Source organism: Bos indicus x Bos taurus, chromosome 20, assembly GCF_003369695.1.
Source record: "Bos indicus x Bos taurus breed Angus x Brahman F1 hybrid chromosome 20, Bos_hybrid_MaternalHap_v2.0, whole genome shotgun sequence".
NCBI classification, from domain to species: Eukaryota; Metazoa; Chordata; class Mammalia; order Artiodactyla; family Bovidae; genus Bos; species Bos indicus x Bos taurus.
Genome location: NC_040095.1, coordinates 44197790 through 44216172, shown reverse-complemented (window position 1 = coordinate 44216172; position 18383 = coordinate 44197790).

Genomic DNA, 18383 nt, shown 5'->3' with positions numbered 1-18383 from the left:
CTCTAGTAATATGTTTTCTTTTGAAATGTATATGCATATGCTAGTTAGTAGAGTAAGCCAGCAAACTCACATCCCCACTTCCTTAATGATGATATGAAGAGGGAAAAAGCCATCTAGTTATACCAGGGCACTGAATGTTGACTAGATAATATGGAATAGTTTCTGAAAGTTATTGACTGATGGGATAAAAAACTTTTACCTTTTTTGAAGATCATTTAGTGTCTTCTTTGAGAAGTGAAATAGCATAAAATTGAATAGTATATTCACAACCTACAATTGAGGAGTCTCTTGGCACTTTGAAAGATCTTATTATCTGAAAAATATTTCTAAAAGTTCTCTCCAGTATTTCTTTCAATGAATGTACAAAATGAATTTGAATCATTTCAACTGCAAATACATACAATTTTCTAAGAATCAGAATAGGTAAAAATATTGCCAAAGAACTTTGGCCTTGGTACACTGAAGATATTTACAATTACATTTATTTTGATTTAAAAATGAAAAAGACATGGCAACATGTACTAAAAATATGAAGTGAAAACAAATCCTCATGTAAGAAATAGAAGGTGATTCTGGTCATACAAAAAGTCTGCATAATGATGCAAGTATATTTTGAGAAAAAGAAACATAGAAAGTTTTTAGTCATCATAAATTAACTAACACAGCAGACAGAGTTAATTAATAAGTACAAAAAGCAATGGACTTACGTTTAGATCTTTAATCCATTTTGAGTTTATTTTTGTGTATGGTGTTAGAAAGTGGTCCAGTTTCATTCTTTTACAAGTGGTTGACCAGATTTCCCAGCACCACTTGTTAAAGAGATTGTCTTTAAAACTCCTAGAGGAGAACATAGGCAAAACACTCTCCGACATACATCACAGCAGGATCCTCTATGACCCACCTCCCAGAATATTGGAAATAAAAGCAAAAATAAACAAATGGGACCTAATTAACCTTAAAAGCTTCTGCACATCAAAGGAAACTATTAGCAAGGTGAAAAGACAGCCTTCAGAATGGGAGAAAATAATAGCAAATGAAGCAACCGACAAACAACTAATCTCAAAAATATACAAGCAACTCCTACAGCTCAACTCCAGAAAAATAAACGACCCAATCAAAAAATGGGCCAAAGAACTAAATAGACATTTCTCCAAAAATGACATACAGATGGCTAACAAACACATGAAAAGATGCTCAACATCACTCATTATCAGAGAAATGCAAATCAAAACCACTATGAGGTACCATTTCACACCAGTCAGAATGGCTGCGATCCAAAAGTCTACAAATAATAAATGCTGGAGAGGGTGTGGAGAAAAGGGAACCCTCTTACACTGTTGGTGGGAATGCAAACTAGTACAGCCACTATGGAGAACAGTGTGGAGATTCCTTAAAAAACTGGAAATAGAACTGCCTTATGATCCAGCAACCCCACTGCTGGGCATACACACTGAGGAAACCAGAAGGGAAAGAGACACGTGTACCCCAATGTTCATCGCAGCACTGTTTATAATAGCCAAGACATGGAAGCAACCTAGATGTCCATCAGCAGATGAATGGATAAGAAAGCTGTGGTACATATACACAATGGAGTATTACTCAGCCATTAAAAAGAATACATTTGAATCAGTTCTAATGAGGTGGATGAAACTGGAGCCTATTATACAGAGTGAAGTAAGCCAGAAGGAAAAACATAAATACAGTATTCTAACGCATATATATGGAATTTAGAAAGATGGTAACAATAACCCTGTGTATGAGACAGCAAAAGAGACACTGATGTATAGAACAGTCTTATGGACTCTGTGGGAGAGGGAGAGGGTGGGAAGATTTGGGAGAATGACATTGTAACATGTAAAATATCATGTAAGAAACGAGTTGCCAGTCCAGGTTCGATGCACGATACTGGATGCTTGGGGCTGGTGCACTGGGACGACCCAGAGGGATGGTATGGGGAGGGAGGAGGGAGGAGGGTTCAGGATGGGGAACACATGTATACCTGTGGTGGATTCATTTTGATGTTTGGCAAAACTAATACAATTATGTAAAGTTTAAAAATAAAATAAAATTAAAACCAAAAAAAAATAAAATAATAAAAATAAATAAATAAATAAATAAATCCAGCTTGAACATCTAAAAAAAAAAAAATAAAATAAAATACATGACAAAGGATTAACATCTTTAATATAGGAAGAATTCTTATTAGTAATTAAAAGACACAGATGTATAGAACAGTCTTTTGGACTCTGTGGGAGACGGGATGGGGGGGATGATTTGGGAGAATGGCATTGAAGCATGTATATCATATAAGAAACGAATCGCCAGTCCAGGTTTGATGCAGGATACAGGATGCTTGGGGCTGGTGCACTGGGATGACCCAGAGGGATGGTATGGGGAGGGAGGTGGGAGAGGAGTTCAGGATTGGGAACACATGTACACCTGTGGCGGATTCATGTTGATGTATGGCAAAACCAATATTGTAAAGTAATTAGCCTGTAATTAAAATAAATAAATTTAAATTAAAAAAAAAAAAAAAAAGCAATGGACTATCTCAAGATAAAGTGTTAAAACCTAAGTTATTTCTACATGATAATCTTAAGATCTCTTAAATAATAGGTGTTAATATAATAAATAATTTACTGTTTTATATATGTGTAATATATGGTTTAAATATGAGTATCACTTTTGATTATGTATTTCCTGGAAATAAAAGCTGCTTTATTTTGAGTGAAAAATATGTGTATGTGTGTATATATTTATATACCTCAGTTCAGTTCAGTTCAGTCACTCAGTCATGTCCTACTCTTTGCGACCCCATGGGCTGTATGTAGCACACCAGGCCTTCCTCTTCATCACCAATTCCTAGAGTTTACTCAAACTCATCCACTGAGTCAGTGATGCCATCCAACCATCTAACCCTCTGTCACCCCCTTCTCCTCCCACCTTCAATCTTTCCCAGCATCAAGGTCTTTTCAGATGAGTCAGTCCTTTGCATCAGGTGGCCAAAATATTAGAGTTTTAGCTTCAGCATCAGTCCTTCCAGTGAATATTTGGGACTGATCTCCTTTAGGATGGACTGGTTGTCTCTCCTTGCAGTCCAAGTCTCAAGAGTTTTCTCCAACACCACAATTCAAAAGCATCAATTCTTCAGCATTCAGCTTTCATTATAGTCCAACTCTCACATCCGTACATGACTACTGGAAAAACCATAGCTTTGACTAGATGGCCCTTTGTTGGTAAAGTAATGTCTCTGCTTTTAATATGTTGTATAGGTTGGTCATAACTTTTCTTCCAAGGAGCAAGCGTCTTTTAATTTCATGGCTGCAATCACCATCTGCAGTGATTTTGGAGCCCCCCAAATAAAGTCTGTCACTATTTCTACTGTTTACCCATCTGTTTGCCATGAAGTGATGGGACCAGATGCCATGATCTTAGTTTTCTGAAGTTGAGTTTTAAGCCAACATTTTCACTCTCCTCTTTCACTTTCATCAAGAAGCTCTTTAGTTCTTCTTCGCTTTCTGAAATAAAAGTGGTGTCATCTGCATATCTGAGGTTATTGGTATTTCTCCCAGAAGTCTTAATTCCACCTTGTGTTTAATCTAGGCCAGCATTTCTCATGATGTACTCTGCATGTAAGTTAAATAAGTAGGGTGACAATATACAGCCTTGATGTACTCCTTTTCCTATTTGGATCCAGTCTGTTTTTCCATGACCAGTTCTAACTGTTGCATCCTGACCTGCATACATATTTCTCAGGAGGCAAGTCAGGTGGTCTGGTGTCCTGATCTCTTGAAGAATTTTCCACAGTTTTTTTGTGATCCACACTTGTCAAAGGCTTTGGGATAGTCAATAAAATAGAAATAGGTGTTTTCTGGAACTCTCTTGCTTTTTCAGTGATCCAACAGATGTTGGCAATTTGATATCTGATTCCTCTGCCTTTTCAAAATCCAGCTTGACATCTGGAAGTTCATGACTCACGTACTGTTGAAGCCTGGCTTAGAGAATCTTGAGCATTACTTTCCTAGCGTGTGAGATGAGTGCAATTGTGCAGTAGTTTGAACTTTCTTTGCCATTGCCTTTCTTAGGGATTGGAATGAAAACTGACCTTTTCCAGTCCTGTGGTCACTGCTGAATTTTCCAAATTTGATGGCACATTCAGTGTAGCACTTTCAGAGCATTGTTTTTCAGGATTTGAAATAAGTCTACTGGAATTCCATCACCTCCACCTGCTTTGTTCGTAGTGATGCTTCCTAAGGCACATTTGACTTCACATTCCAGGATGTCTGACTCTAGGTGAGTGATCATACCATCATGATTATCTGGGTCATGAAGATTTTTTTGTATAGTTCATCTGTGTATTCTTCACACCTCTTCTTAGTATCCTCTGCTTCTGTTATGTCCATACCATTTCTGTCCTTTGTTGTGCCCATCTTTGCATGAAATATTCCCTTAGTATCTCTAATTTTCTTGAATAAATATCTCTTCTTTCCCATTCTGTTGTTTTCCTCTATGTCTTTGCATTGATCATTGAGAAAGAATTTCGTATCTCTCCTTGCTATTCTTTGGAACTCTGCCTTCAAATGGATATATCTTAAGTTTTGCTTCTCTTCTTTTCACAGCTATTTGTAAGGCCTCCTCAGACAACCATTTTGCCTTTTTGCAATTCTTTTCCTTGGGGAATTATTGATCCCTGCCTCCTGTACAATGTCACGAACCTCTGTCCATAGTTCTTTAGGCCCTCTCTGTATCAGATCTAATCCCCTGAATATATTTTTCAGTTCTGCTGTATAATTGTAAAGGACTTGATTTAGGTCCTACCTTAATGTTCTAGTGATTTTCCCTACTTTCTTCAATTTAAGTCTGAATTTGGCAATAAGGAGTTCATGATCTGAGCCATAGTCAACTCCTGATCTTTTCTTTGCTGACTCTGTAGAGCTTCTCCATCTTTGGCTGCAAAGAATATAATCAATCGGTGTTGACCATCTGGTGATGTCCATGTATAGAATCTTCTATTGTGTTGTTGGAAGAGGGTGTTTGCTATGACCAGTGCATTCTCTTGGCAAAACTCTATTTGTCTCTACCCTGCTTCATTCTGTACTCCATGGCCAAATTTCCATTACTCCAGGTGTTTCTCGACTTCCTACTTTTGCATTCCAATCCCCTATAATGGAAAGTACATTGTTTGTGGGTGTTAGTCCTGAAAGGTCTTGTAGGTCCTCATAGAAACGTTCAACTTCAGCTTCTTCAGCATATACTGCTCTGAGTATAGACTTGAATTACTGTGATATTGAATGGTTTGCCTTGGAAACAAACAGAGATCATCCTGTTGTTTTTGAGATTGTATCAAAGTACTGCATTTTGGATGGTGTTGTTGACTATAGTGTCTACTCCATTTCTTCTAAGGGATTCTTTCCCACAGTAGTAGATAGAATGGTCATCTGAGTTAAATTCACCCATTCCAGTCTATTTTAGTTTGCTGATTCCTAAGATGTTGGTGTTCACTGTTGCCATCTACTGTTTGACCACTTCAGTTTACCTTGGTTCATCAACCTAACATTCCAGATTCCTATGCAATAGTTCTCTTTACAGCATTGTACTTTGCTTCTATCACCAGACACATCCACAGCTGAGCATTATTTTTGCTTTGGCTCTGTCCCTTCATTGTTTCTGGTGTTAATTCTCCACTGGTCTCTAGTCACATATTGGGCACTTATCCACCTGGGGAGTTCATCTTTCAGTTTCCTATCTTTTTACCTTTTCATGCTGTCAATGGTGTCCTCAAGGAAAGAATACTGAAGTGCTTTTCCATTCCCTTTCTCAGTGGACCACATTTTGTTAGAATTCTCCACCATGACCCATCTGTTTTTGGTGGTCCTACACGGCAGAGCTCATAGTGTCATTGAGTTAGACAAGGCTGTGGTCCATGTGATCAGATTGGTTAGTTTTCTGTGATTGTGTTTTTCAGTCTTTCTGCCCTCTGGTGGAGAAAGATAAGAGGCTTATGGAAGCTTTCTGATGGGAGAGACTGAGTGAGGGGGAAACTGGTTCTTGTTCTGATGGGCAGACCCATGTTCAGTAAATCGTTAATCCAATTTTCTGTTGATGGGTGGGGCTGTGTTCCCTCCCTGTTATTCACCCAGGGCCAAACTGTGGTGGAGGTAATGAAGATAATTGCGACCTCCTTCAAAAGGTCCCATGCAGGCACTACTACACTCAGTGCCCCCAACCCTGCAGCAGGCCACTACCAACCCACGCCTCCCCTGGAGACTTCTGGACACTCACAGGAAAGTCAGGGTCAGTCTCTTGTGAGGTCACTCATCCTTTCTCCTGGGACTTGGTGTGCACAAGGCTCTGTTTGTGCCCTCTAAGAGTCTGTTTCCCCAGTCCTGTTTAAGTTCTGGCAGCTCTATGGTGGGGTTAATGGTGACCTCTCCAAGAGGGCTTATGCCATACCCAAGTCTGCTTCACCCAGAGTCCCTGCCCTTGTGGCAGTCCACTTCTGACCCATACCTCCAACAGGAGACACTCAAACACAGTTCTGTTTCAGTCTCTGTGGGGTCTTTGAGTCCTGGTGTGCACAATGTTTGTTTGAGTCTACATACATATATTTTTAATTTAATAGTATATTTAAATAAATTGTATTGCTATTATTCAAATCTCTTCAAAACTAATCACGTGTGGTAAGCATTTTTAATCTATTACTAATCTGTTAACAATCTCTGACATGCATTTAAATTTGGGCATTTATTTCATTATCTTTACATTTCTTATTGGCTTGTTACCCTTTTATATCACATACAAGCATTATGTTTTAATCTCACATCCTAGAAAAGTAAAAGTAAAAATAAAAGCAGGTTTTCATCTCCCTTTCCTTTATGGAATACTCCATCCTTTGCCTTTCTCCTAAACCTCGAGATATTGTTCATGTTAGCTATGTTTAAAATATCTCTTCTTATGTTGCTTTAAATGTCCTTTGAACTTCATCATTTTGTCAAAATGCTGCATCATTGTCGTTAAGTGCCTGCATTGTCCAACTGTGGCATCCCATACTTTTTAACCTCTACTCTTGAGAACTCATTTTCCATGTGGCCTTCACATCTCGACACCTTCCTTTCTCTGATTGCTTCGCCTTACACCTTAGACTTCCTTAGAACTCTTTACTGGTCATTAGCAAATATGGTGCTTGTTATTTTATTTTTCATAGTCTGAATGTTAAATACTTTTTCTGTATATGTCACCAAGCTTTCTTTTTTCTCTTATTTCCCAGCTAGTTTACTTTATCTGCTGTCTGAAACAGCTATTGGATCTTTTATTAAACTTTAACCCACACCACTCCAAATATGAGCTGGTAACTTTATCTTCTTTTAGTAATTTAAAAAAAAGTATTTATTAATGCAGTTTACAGTCTATCTAAATGATACCACACCGTATTTTTGTTTCTTAGCTTTTGCTTGGCCTTTTCAAGATTTATATATATTTTCATGAAAACATAAAATCAATTTAATACTTTAGAGCAGTTTAATAATATTCATACTTTATTACTGAACTAAACGGGTGTACTAACCTGATGAGCAGCAAAGTCAATCTACTGACACCAAGCTGTGGTGAACAAAAGTACAGTGTTTGTTGCTGAGCACTAAGCAATGGAGTTGGAGACAAACCTCAGATCCAATCCAACTTGGCCTTTGAATTAGGGTCCTTTTTGAAGGGAAGAACAAAAGTAATTGTAGTTTGGGGAATCATAATGTGTCTGGTTGATGATTCTCTGGCTGGATTGTCCATGGCTTGGAGTCTGTTAGCTTATCTTGCTCTTGGGAAAGAACCTGGGTTTGTACACTAATGATGAGATAAAAGTGAAAGTGGCTCAGTCATGTCTGACTCTGACTCTTTATGACCCCATGGAGTATACAGTCCATGGGATTCTCCAACCAGAATATTAGAATGGGTAGCCTTTCCCTTCTCCAAGGGATCTTCCCAACCCAGGGATCGAACCCAGGTTTCATGCATTGCAGTTGGATTCTTTACCAGCTGAGCCACAAGGGAAGCCCAAGAATATTGGAGTGGGTAGCCTATCCCTTCTCCAGGGGATCTTACCAACCCAGGAATAAAACCGGGGTCTCCTGCATTGCAGGTGGATTCTTTACCAACTGAGCTATGAGGGAAGCCCAGTAATATAACAATTTTAGTAAACTAGTGATGTTACCAACAACAGAAACCTTAGTCATCCCATTATTGTAGATTAGTGTTCACTTAGTGCAGGACTGAAGTCAGAAGGACAAAGAAGGGAATAAAGTTTGGGGTAGAGAGATTAATTATAAATTGATAAGAGAACTTGTCAAGTGACTAAATATTCACTGGAAGGATTGATGCTGAAACTGAAGCTACAATACTTTGGGTACCTGATGCGAAGAGCCAACTGATTGGAAAAGACCCCTGAGGCTGGGAAAGATTGAAGGCAAGAGGAGAAGTGGACAATGGAGGATGAGATGGTTGGATGCCATCACTGACTCAATGGACATGACTTTGAGCAAACTCTGGGAGACAGTGAAAGACAGAGAAGCCTGGAATGCTGCAATCCAGGGGTCACAAAGATTCAGACACAACTGAATGAATGAGCAATAATAACAAAGCAGGAACTGCAAAGGAGTCAACCATTCAGGCATTTATTCCCTCAGGTAACCAGTTTCAGTTGACTTTGATCTGGTCATGTGACTCACTTTTGAACAACAGGATGGAATACAGGTGATTCATTGTGGTATCTGAGGCTAGAACATAAAAAGCCTTGCAGCGTCTTCCTAAACTTCTTGTTAGGCATGCTTTTTTTTCTTTTGATACTACCTCCTAGGACATAGGTACTATGCTTTGACAAACTCAAATTAAATGCAGAGGTCAGAAGCAGGAGCTCCAGTGAACATCCCAAGTCAGGGCCCAGGAAACAGTCAAGCCACTGACAGTCTTGCGACTTAACCACCTTAGCCCTGCCTAGTGGAACTTTAGGATTATTATAGTCTAGATGCCACCTGACTATAATCATGTGACAAACCTCAGGCATAAACAATCAGCTAATTCCAGTGAACGAATCACACTCCTTTGCTTCTATTGTATGGCTTCTTGTGAATTGTTAAAACCACTTGCCATGATTCATGGCTCCATTTCAACCCTCCTAAGTAAATAATTCTTTATTAAAATTTGTACTATAAAAATATTAATATAATTATTCTGAGATACAGAATACAGATAACATAAATGACATTTAAATGACATATAACTTTTAAATAAAATTTTAAGTATTGGAAATATGAATGGTCATATAAACAAATGCAGAAATTAACCTTTCTGTGTATTTTCTACAGGGCATTGATAATACAGATGATATCATAAGGAGGTATATCTATTACCCTTTTATTGCATTCAAGCCAATGCATTTGAAAAATTCACTTAGTTTTAACTTGAATTAAAATGCTTTGTATTCATTTTTTACAAAGTGAGCCATAAAATTGAATATAGTAGTAAATGTTTCTAAATAATGACTTTAAGCTCATCAAGGTGAACCAAACACAACATAAAGAAACAAGGAGCAACATAATTAACTGTAAAAGAATGTCTTTTTAACAATTTAAGCTGAAAAGATTAATTATAACATGTTAATTATAGTTTGAAGAAATTAATATATCTGGGTTCTAGGTTTATTTGTTTTCACTCATAAAAAACTTATCTGATAATTTAAGGAGTTTGAGTATTTATTTCTATTATTTTTCCTGGGCCCACTGACTCATTTAAAGATTGTTCATAGCCAAATTGCAAATATGTAATACTTATCTCTTGGTTTATCTGAAAAAGGAAGCCTTATTTCCTAGCCAAACTCTTCCTAATTATAACTTTGAGCATTTTGTGAAAGTAGCAGGCATAATCTTCAGAGTCTTCCAAACTTGTTTACTGACATGCTTTACTGATCTTACTAAAGTTCTTTCCTCAGTGGTGTTAATTTTAATTTTTAATCTCATTAGTAAAAAATGTTTTTCCATTTATTTTAACAAAGACATAATCTCCATAGGCTGGATTAGATAATAATTCCTGTATGCTTTGAAATTGAAGACTATTTTATACTTTTAGTATTACATCTCTGACTTGGAGAAGATCATTGGAAAAATTTTGGTTTTTAATTTAAGCTTCATGTTCCAGACTTTTTCTCTAGAGATTCTGACTCACAATATATGAGGTATGAATAATTAGCCAACCACCTGATTCTCATCTGACAGACTTGAAAAATATTATCAAGTTATTGATTAATTTATTATAACAAAAGCATATTATGGGGCAGATTGTAGACATTATTGATATTTGATTTCAAACACAAAAATATCAATTCAAGGAATAAGGAGGAAGGATGGCCCCTCCAACTGTTTATCTCAAATGAACATTTTCTTGAGGTCACTTATGTTCTTTGCTCAAAAAGCCACTGTTATTTAGTCCACTCTAGATTCCTCAATTTTGCATAACTTGTTAAGTCTTGATAAATATACTTTGTCTTGAAGAGCTTTTGAAAAGAAGTATGTGAAAATAAAGATATTTTTAGAATTCTATATTATATTTAGTTATTATAGCCCCTCATTGGTAGCATGACACTTTAGTATCTAGCTAGACCTAACAATTTACCTTTAAATCATAAAAATATCAATAGATGGACAATAAAATTGTCTGGTCAAAAATTACTGTAGATGTGAAAGAACAAATAGTCACATCAGATTAGTTTTTTTATTTTTTCATTACCTCTGCTGATTTTTCTCTCTGCTCTTATTCTTGGTAAATGCCTCACCAGGTATTAAAATATTTTAACTTTTCAATATAGATTTGGGTTGTCAGAGTTTTTGTATTAGAGAATGATTTACTGAATACAAAAAAATCTTAGTTTATGAATGTCACCTCCTACCTTTCTAGTTGAGAAAATAGCAAGTCATTTTTAGAAAAATGGGTGGACCTAGTATTATATTCCAGCTTTTTAATGGTTATCAAGTTCTGCAATTTGGATAGCAAAAAGCCTCTTGATAAAAGTGAAATAGAAGAGTGACAAAATTGGCTTAAAGCTCAACATTCAGAAAACGAAGATCATGGCATCTGGTCCCATCACTTCATGGGAAATAGATGCAGAAACCGTGGAAACAGTGTCAGACTTTAATATTTGGACACCAAAATCACTAAAGATGGTTATTGCATCCATGAAATTAAAAGATGCTTACTCCTTGAAAGGAAAGTTATGACCAACCTAGATAGCATATTGAAAAGCAGAGACATTACTTTGCCAACAAAGGTCCGTCTAGTCAAGGCTATGGTTTTTCCTGTGGTCATGTATGGATGTGAGATTTGGACTGTGAAGAAAGCTGAGCACCAAAGGATTGATGCTTTTGAACTGTGGCATTGGAGAAGACTCTTGAGAGTCCCTTGGACTGCAAGGAGATCCAACCAGTGTATTCTGAAGGAGATCAGCCCTGGGATTTCTTTGGAAGGAATGATGCTAAAGCTGAAACTCCAGTACTTTGGCCACCTCATGCGAAGAGTTGATTCTTTGGAAAAGACTCATGCTGGGAGGGATTGGGGGCAGGAGGAGAAGGGGACGACAGAGGATGAGATGGCTGGATGGCATCACTGACTTGATGGACGTGAGTCTCAGTGAACTCCCGGAGTTGGTGATGGACAGGGAGGCCTGGTGTGCTGCAATTCATGGGGTCGCAAAGAGTCGGACATGACTAAGCAACTGATCTGATCTGATCTGATCTGATCCGTCATCATATACCAGAAATAACTCAAATATGTCTTAAGGTATAAATGTAAGAGCTAATAAAAGACCTTTAGGGGAAAATATATGCAAGGATCTGAAATTATATAATGGTTTCTTAGACATGATACTAAAAGCATAAAAAATAAACATAAAATAATTAAGTGAACTTAAAATGAAAAATGTGCTAAAAAAGGACACCACCTGGAAAATGAAAGTACATTTTTCAAAAAGATGCAAATGAATGATAAACACATTAAAAGAGGTTAACTGTCATTAGTGGTTAGGGTAATGTGTATCAAAGCTAAAAAGACATATCGTTTACACCCATAACCAGAAACATCAAAAATAACAAGTTCTGGCAAAGATGTAGAGAAAGTGGTGTCCTCATACACAGACAGTGGGAATGTAAAATGGTGTAGTAATCTTGAAAGAGAGTCTGGGAGTTCCTCTAAATTTTAAAAATAAATTTACCATATGAAGTAACAGTTCTAGGTCAAGGGATATAAAATTTTGCATGAAAATATTTATAACAGCACAGTTCATAATAGTGAAAACAATTGAAATGTCCAACAACTGAAAAATGAGTAAATAAAATGTTGTATAATCATATATGGAATATCATTTGACAATAAAATTGACTGAAATACCAATACATAACTACATCATGTATTGCCCTAGAAAACCTATGCTAAGGAAAAGGAGCTAGTAACAAAAGATGACGTATCAGTAACAAAAGATGACGTATCATTGTGCTGATCTCGTATGCCCCAAATAAGCAAATCTCTAGAGGCAGAAAATAGATACATAATTGCCTATGCCTGGGAAGTGGGTTAATATGAATGGCAAAAGGGTGATAGCTAAAACCCAAGACATTAAAGGAGAAGATATAATCTCTTAAGAGAGATTTCTTCTAGTCTTCATTTATGATGTTACGCCCTTTCCCATTCACTCTGACAACAACAGAAGATACATCTTTATATTGCTTGCCACAATCTAAAATTATTTTGTATATTTGTTGATTTGCTTGTTTGTTGCCTTAAGGAGAGTTAGTAATCAATAGTTTAGTGAAGTATGAGTGGGTATTTAAAATAATAAAATTATCAATTATTATTTACCTAAAATACAGATCTTTTCCTTTTTTTTTTTTTGGAAAAACTACTGTTTTTTTCCAGTAGTCACATAATGATGTGAGAATTGTACTATAAAGAAAGCTGAGTGCCAAAGAATTGATGCTTTTGAACTGTGGTATTGGAGAAGACTCTTGAGAGTCCCTTGGACTTCAAGGATATCAGACCAGTCAATCCTAAAGGAAATCAGTCCAGAATAGTCATTGGAAGGACTGATGGTGAAGCTGAAGCTCCAATACTTTGGCCACCTGATGTGTAGAACAGACTCATTGGAAAAGACCCTGATGCTGGGAAAGATTGAAGGCAGGAGGAGAAGGGGACGAGAGATCATGAGATGGTTGGATGCCATCACCGACTCAATGGGCATGAGTTTGAGGAATCTCTGGGAATTGGTGATGGACAGGGAGGCCTGGTGTGCTGCAATTCATGGGGTCGCAAGGAGTCAACCACAATTGAGCGACTTAACTGAACTTAACTGAAAACGTACTGAAAAAAAAAAAAAGTTACCTAATCTAAATTTAGCAGTTTTATACATGTCCATATTCAGCCATACATATTTTTGAAGATAATATTGGGCAAATAGGCACTGTATTATGTTTCATAAATTTCATTAGTAGTTAACTGCTGCTCGTTAATGCCTATTATTATTAGAAAGGACAGCTGTATGGAATTACTGCTTTAGCTGGTGACCATAATGAAGAACATCACTAGTTTAATTTTTCTACAAATTCAAAGAACTTAGAAGGAATATTAATGATAAGGCCTATCTATGACCACACGACAAAAAATTGTGATATGAATAACATGAGTCTTCTGCATTTTTATTAGTACTATCTTCTCATTTATGTTCTCCCACTTCTTAACACCTTTCTTTGGATCTTCACGTTTCACTTTCTAAGTTCTATCTTGTTTTCCTTCTACTCTCCTACCTCTTCCTCATCTGGCAAATAAAACCTAGTTTTTAATGTTCCATCAGCAACTTTGTCATCTCCACAAAAGTATAACAAATTGATCACAGCTTTTAAATGTTTGAAAATTACAGTTCCATAGCCAAAAAGTGGAGATTTGGGGGAATTTAGGAAATCTCATGCCATACTGCGTAAGTTTTGGCCCTTTTAACACTGCAAGGATTATAATGTCATCACTTTTCTAAAGTTCTAGAAGCTGTTGCTGTTTTCCATACTCCTGAATGAAGAAGGAAATATCAGGTGCATTGGAACATATGCCAAGATTATTAGGAAACCATACTGTTATTTAGCCATAAGACTGGTGAAAAGTAAAACCGGACAACATTTAGATTAGTCTAAGAAACCATGGAATGAAATGAAGTTTCCCGGTGATTGCTTTTTATTAATTTACTAAAATTTCTGATTTTAATTGTATTTGAGATAATTGATTTAGAGTCGTAGAAATTGAAACAATATGCATTCATATACTGAATAATTTACACTAAATACCTAAAACTGAAATTATAAACCATTTAAGTAGATATGTGTATACTTATTTTTAAGAAATTAAGTAACTCGAGCCAATAAAAAGGAACTATTTCTCTGTTTGGATTATATTATCTGTTTAAATTCCTTGACTCAGTAAGTTCTTAAATTATCCACATGTTGCAGAATAGATATATATTTTTCCCATATATATATTATCTAAGAAGTATTTTTATCAAATGGAGATAGATTAACAGAAAGAAAATGAGAAACATTTTGCAAATTAACCATTTTTACACTCCAGACTTGCGTTTTGTAATAATTTAAGCCAACTTCTGAGTCCTCAATATCTGTCTTTTATAAGATGGGGCCATCCCTCACAACGTCCACAAAAAGTGATTAACATGAAGATAGGGAATGATGGAGCCCAAAAGGATAAAAAGTCCTAGACAGGGTGGAAAAATAACTTAGTTTTACCTATCTCTTCCTCCCTTTGTTTTTTGAAAACCAAGTGATAGACAAGGAAGTAATGACATAAAAAGCTATTTCAGAGATTAAAGAGACTTTATCAAAGTGTTATAGATTTTGTATTTCTCATCATTAAGACCAGAAACTGTGTTTTAATTTCACTTAAATCTGTAGCCTATTTTAATTTAATTAAAAACCTAGAAGGAATAGGAAGATATTGCCTCTAAAATCTTTGACCTCCTAGAAAGGATGTACAATATAAGAGTTAGCTTTGATGCATAATATAAGACCTAGCTTTTATTGTGATTATGAATAATGTTGCTATGAGCAATTTCATTCAACATTTTCATTTAAAAATAAATGCGCCCTACTAACCTTGAAAAGCAGATTAAATTAAAATGAATATTTCTTAATCATTATACATTTAACTAAAATTTTAATTAGATGGGCTCTAATAGTTCAAAACCAATAGGTTTTAGAAATAGTTCTCAAATGTTCAGCTTAGTTTTCTTCAATATAATGATTTGTATATGAGTTCAGGAAACTTTTGCTCTTGAAGCATTAAAGTAGACCTACTAGCTTCTAATATAAACAGATACATTTTTTTCTTTCTTTATAATTAAAACAAAGTCTGTGAAAAGAAAAATAAATGAAAACTACAGTGTTACACTGAGAAGCAAACTAGAAGGATCAATTGGTATGCTAAAAAGTTTAAGATGTTGTAGATTTTAAAAAAGGAATGTTGATCTGCATATTTACCAATCAAGATGGCATGAAGAGAACAGATAACAAAAAGAATAACCTTTCTTGACCAAACAGATGAAGAAAGCCTTTAAAAGGGTTGCTGATATTTTTATTACATTAAATAAGGTTAGTAATGAAATGCATATATATATGTGTGTGTGTGTGTGTGTATATATATATATAGCATTTAAGTAAAAATTAAGGACATCCTTTTGTTTTTCACATTAGCTATTCATCAAACTCAATTAAGTTTTGAAAATCTGCTTATATGGTTGGAGACCATTACATATTTTAAAGTGAAATTTTAATAGGTTTAAAATGTTATCTGTAATTAGAAGTCAGAAATTATTTTTTTAATAGAGATGGAAAAATGATGCTCATAATATATTCAGCTATATATTGGTATATAGAACCTATATAGATGACACCTACCATTAAAGAAAGTGAAATTCTGATTAGGTTAGTTTTTGATTGGTAAATATCTAGATAAGTGTTAAACATAAATATATGTCTTTATAACTTATCAATGTGTATGTTAGTCGCTCAGTTGTGTCCGACTTTTTGTGATGGCATGCACTGTAGCCCACCAGGCTCCTCATTCAGTGAAATTCTCCAGGCAAGAATACTGAACTGGATAGCCATTCCCTTCTCCAGGAGATCATCCCAACTTAAGGATTCAACCTGGGTTTCCTGCATTGCAGTCAGATTCTTTATCATCTGAGTCACCACATATAAATGATTTCTTAAAAATTAGTACTCCTCTACGTAATTTCTTAATTTATCTACAGCAAAATAATTATCCAAATATGCTCTTACCTGATAATGTATATCTGATAATAAGACAAATGATGCTGCTTATGTTCAGTGATACTGTATAAATTTTGAAATGAGTATACCACAATAAATATTTCTAATAATTTGTAAGTCATAAATATTTCTAGTAATTTGCAGGACCTACAAAATTGTGATATACCTAGCAACTAAAAATTAAATAAAATTTTACTTTATTTAAAAAATTGGATTGAAAATTATGGCAAGTTTGCTATGAATGTGTAGAGTAATAGCCAGAAAATATCTAGTGCCATTTTGAGATATATATTTAAAAGAATATAAATTAAAGACCTAGATATTAATACTTCATATATATCCAGTATTAAGCAGTCATTTTCTGAATTATATTTCAAATGTTCAAACTGCCAAGCATCCAGAAATGAGATAAAAGTATAATACAACTTAGTTATTATCAGGAAATTTGAAAGGAATTTGATTTGGTGACAGGATTGGAATAGAATAATGTGCACTGGTAGGAACCAAAATTAGTGTCTAAGAAGCAATGACATTTAGCAAAATTATGTGGAGAATAAGTTGAAACTTTTAAAACAGAAAGACATTTAAAATATAGGAGATGTAATGTAGGAATACATTGGTAATTTCTGTTTTAAAATGATCTTAAATCAATTTAGAATGTTTATTTCTAGATTTTCTTCTTTGACCAGGCATAAAATTGCCAACATCTGCTGGATCATAGAAAAAGCAAGAGAGTTCCAGAAAAACATCTATTTCTGCTTTATTGACTATGCCAAAACCTTTGACTGTGTGGATCACAATAAACTGTGGAAAATTCTGAAAGAGATGGGAATACCAGACCACCTAACCTGCCTCTTGAGAAATTTGTATGCAGGTTAGGAAGGAACAGTTAGAACTGGACATGGAACAACAGACTGGTTCCAAATAGGAAAAGGAGTTCGTCAAGGCTGTGTATTGTCACCCTGTTTATTTAACTTCTATGCAGAGTACATCATGAGAAACACTGGACTGGAAGAAGCACAAGCTGGAATCAAGATTGCCAGGAGAAATATCAATAACCTCAGATATGCAGATGACACCACCCTTATGGCAGAAAGTGAAGAGGAACTCAAAAGCCTCTTGATGAAAGTGAAAGAGGAGAGTGAAAAAGTTGGCTTAAAGCTCAACATTTAGAAAACGAAGATCATGGCATCCGATCCCACCACTTCATGGGAAATAGATGGGGAAACAGTGGAAACAGTGTCAGACTTTCTTTTTCTGGGCTCCAAAATCACTGCAGATGGTGACTGCAGCCATGAAATTAAAAGATGCTTACTCCTTGGAAGGAAAGTTATGACCAACCTAGATAGAATATTCAAAAGCAGAGACATTACTTTGCCAACAAAGGTTCGTCTAGTCAAGGCTATGGTTTTTCCTGTGGTCGTGTATGGATGTGAGAGTTGGACTGTGAAGAAAGCTGAGAGCCGAAGAATTGATGCTTTTAAACTGTGGTGTTGGAGAAGACTCTAGAGAGTCCCTTGGACTGCAAGGAGATCCTACCAGTCCATTCTGAAGGAGATCAGCCCTGGGATTTCTTTGAAAGGAATGATGCTAAAGCTGAAACTCCAGTACTTTGGCCACCTCATGCGAAGAATTGACTCATTGGAAAAGACTCTGATGCTGGGAGGGATTGGGGGCAGGAGAAGAAGGGGCCGACAGAGGATGAGATGGCTGGATGGCATCACTGACTGGATGGACGTGAGTCTGAGTGAACTCCGGGAGTTGGTGATGGACAGGTAGGCCTGGCGTGCTGCAATTCATGGGGTCACAAAGAGTCGGACATGACTGAGCGACTGACCTGAAACTAGAACTTCTTTTATTTTTGCCCTGTGGTATATTAGTCCCTGTTTGATATGTAATGAAATAACCTCATACATACTTCATGGCTTTTAATATGTATCACTGATAATGCTTAGTCTTTCTATTAGCAAAATCCTTAAATTTAACACTGCTATATTCAAATTCAGAAAATGATTTAAGGATTAATTG